We start from the raw sequence: 3,183 nt of genomic DNA, 5'->3' as shown, positions 1-3,183 counted from the left end.
TTTTTAGATAATTAATTAAATATATTTAATTAAATATATTAATTTATCTAATAATTTATAATATTATTTTTATATAAAAATATCTTTATAAAAATATCCATCTAATATATAAAAAAAAAAGTAGAAAATTATACCTGAGTTAATTTGACTTGTCATTCATATAGCTTTTTTTTTAGAAAAACTACCAAAAGTACCGATGAAGTTTACGAATGCTGACAAAAGTACCCATAAACTAAGGAAATTAACAATGTACCCATGGAAAATGGATTTCGTATGACAAAAGTATCCAAACCCTAATTTTTTTTGTTGATTTTTAATAAAATTTTCAAACTTCCCCACTTTCAACCTCAACTCACTTTTTCAACTTTTTATAACCCAACTTGTACCTTTAAAACCTTGTGTTATGGTCTCATGGAGTCCAAAACTACTTCTATAATAGATCAGGCCAAAATCAATGATAATGGTGGTGGTAGAGGACTTCGATCGATTTCTGGCAAATAAATTTAGTATGGTGAGCTCTTTCCCATTTTTTTCGCCAATCTTTTCACACAAAGAAAGCCCTCAAATTAAGAAAAAAAAGGAGAAAACAACTTAAACGATTAAAGAATGTTCCTTTATGATTCTTTCTCTAATTCTTCATCGGTATTGATTGATTCTTTTGTTAATCTTGGCGCTACAATCCTCTGTTGCGTTACTATTCAAAATTTCCACCATAAATGGTTCATTTCGTCTGTTGTAGGAGTAGTTTTAGACTCCATGGCAAGGGTTTTAAAGGTGCATGTTGAGTTATGGAAAGTTAAAAAAGTGAATTGAGGTTGAGGGTGGGATAGTTTGATAATTTTATTAAAAAATCAACAAAAAATTAGGATTTGGATACTTTTGTCATATGAAACTCATCTTTCATGGGTACATCGTTAATTTCCTTAGTTCATGGATATTTTTTTTTTCTTCCTCCATGATATAATTGTACTGTAACATCTGTTTAAGAGTTAGAATTATAATTCCGGCACAGAAAGATGCCACCTGCCTCCACTGTCAAATGTTCTGGCGATCAATCTCGCATGAACAGCATCGAACATTGGCACTGTTGCTTCTTCTCCTCCAACCTCTACGTACCATCCACACATGCTAATACTATTTACATACAGGAACTCTTCTTCCCCAACCCAAATTATGCTTGAGTGCTTTGTTTCGTCTTCATAGCTTCTTTCTTTTTCTTGGATCTTCTAACTATTAATTCCTGAGAAAACTTTGCCAAATCTCTTAGCTTGTTCCATGCTTAAAGCTTTCATGTATAGTTAAAACTTACTCCTCGTTTAATAATATAATACAGAAATTGATTCATATAATAGGAATAAAAATACAAAAAAAATCTTAAGTGAAGGCGTATCTAATACTCTCCAACTGTCACTTAGGTAAACGTTCATATCCCATGCTAATTTTTTAGCGTTCCTTTTTGTTGTTTTTTTGTTTTTTACTCATCGTTATTCTTTTATTATTACTGCGGTTATTATGATTTTTTTTCTTTTCTTCTTCCTTTTCTTGATGACTTTTCAAAAGAAAGAAGAAAAAGATAAATCAAATAAAAAAATAGGAAAATAAGAAAGTGGTAGTAAAGATGACAATAACAAAAAAAAGAAAAACAAAAAGAAAAAAAGAAAAAGCAACACGACTATATAAGTAAAAAAAAAAAATTCATTAGAAAAAATAAAAAAAGTGTACACACAATAAATGATGCGTGATGTAAAAAACGGTTATAATTTAATTTTAAAAAAAAAAACTACTATACATTTTTAAATCATTTTAAAATGACAAAAATACTAGTTATATAATTAAGATTGTTTTATTAATTTAAAAGAAAAAATTTGTATTTGGTTTTAATAGATTCAAATACACTATTTAGTATTCATTTTAAGGTTAAATTACTTTGTCAGCTTTTATAATTTTACTAAGTTTGTAGTTAAGTATTTATAATTTAAAAGTTTTTAATTGATTTCTTACACTATTTTAAATCTATCTTATAATTAGGTTTTTTCTATGCCAAATTCAATAAAATTAAAATCCAATTGATCTGACCTAATTATATTAAATTTTATACCCGACGAGTAATCATGTCAAATAAAATTTTACTAATTATACCCCACCTTAATTGGTTTGGATATGGAATTTAAGATTCTGCAAACCCAAACTAACCTAATTACCTTATATATTAAAAAATAAAAATATATAATTTATATAATTTTTTTTCTAATCTTAATTTCACTTCAACCATCGTTCACCTTTTTTTTTTTTCATTGTAGATGTTTTTTTCTTTACTTTTCCTTTTTTTCAGAAATTTAATTCTAATTCACTAATTAAGGGTGTTCATAGGTATATCCGTCCAAAACCAATCCAATATGTTATATTGGTTTTGGACCCATTGGGTCAAATCACCCTAAACTTTTGTTAAATTTTTTGTTAATCCGAATATATTTTTATCAAATACTTAAATACTTTTGTAATTATTTTTAAATACCAAAATACCTTTTGTCAAAGTTAATGACTAATTTATATAAATGAACAACTAGTCAAATAACAAATGATATTATAATCAGTAATAAAATTTAATGTTTAGAGTAATTTTACTGGATTGAACTCTTAACTTAATAGCTCCTTGGATTAATCTCAAACTAACAAACTTCATCTCAAATTATTTGTTATTGAAAAAAAAAATAAAATTATTAACTTCTTCTAACTATTTAATATTCTATAATATGCTAAATTAGTAAAGAGCACCTCAAATTAAAATTAATATGATGAATAAACAAAATAAAAAAAGTTAGCAATAATATATTGACAAAAAATATAATTATTTATGCGACCAAATTTATTTATTATAATTTATCAAGTTAATCAAAATATAATTTTAGTTATTATCACTAACGTTATTATAGGTATGTTGTTGGATAACTTTCTATTTTATATTTTAGATATTCATATATTAAAATTAAATTATAAAGTAAAGTTAAAAAAAAATCAAAATAAAGCGTGATGCACAAATTATATGTACAATTATACAAATATAAATTTTATGTTGATGCATAAATTATTGAAAGTAAATACACCATATATATATATAGAGCTTAATTTGTGTTACACAGAAAATAAAATACAAAAATAAATTAATTTTCTTAGTATGTATTA

The sequence above is a fragment of the Arachis stenosperma genome, chromosome 9 (genome assembly GCF_014773155.1).
Source record: "Arachis stenosperma cultivar V10309 chromosome 9, arast.V10309.gnm1.PFL2, whole genome shotgun sequence".
Lineage (NCBI taxonomy): Eukaryota > Viridiplantae > Streptophyta > Magnoliopsida > Fabales > Fabaceae > Arachis > Arachis stenosperma.
Note: the sequence above shows the minus strand (reverse complement) of the source record.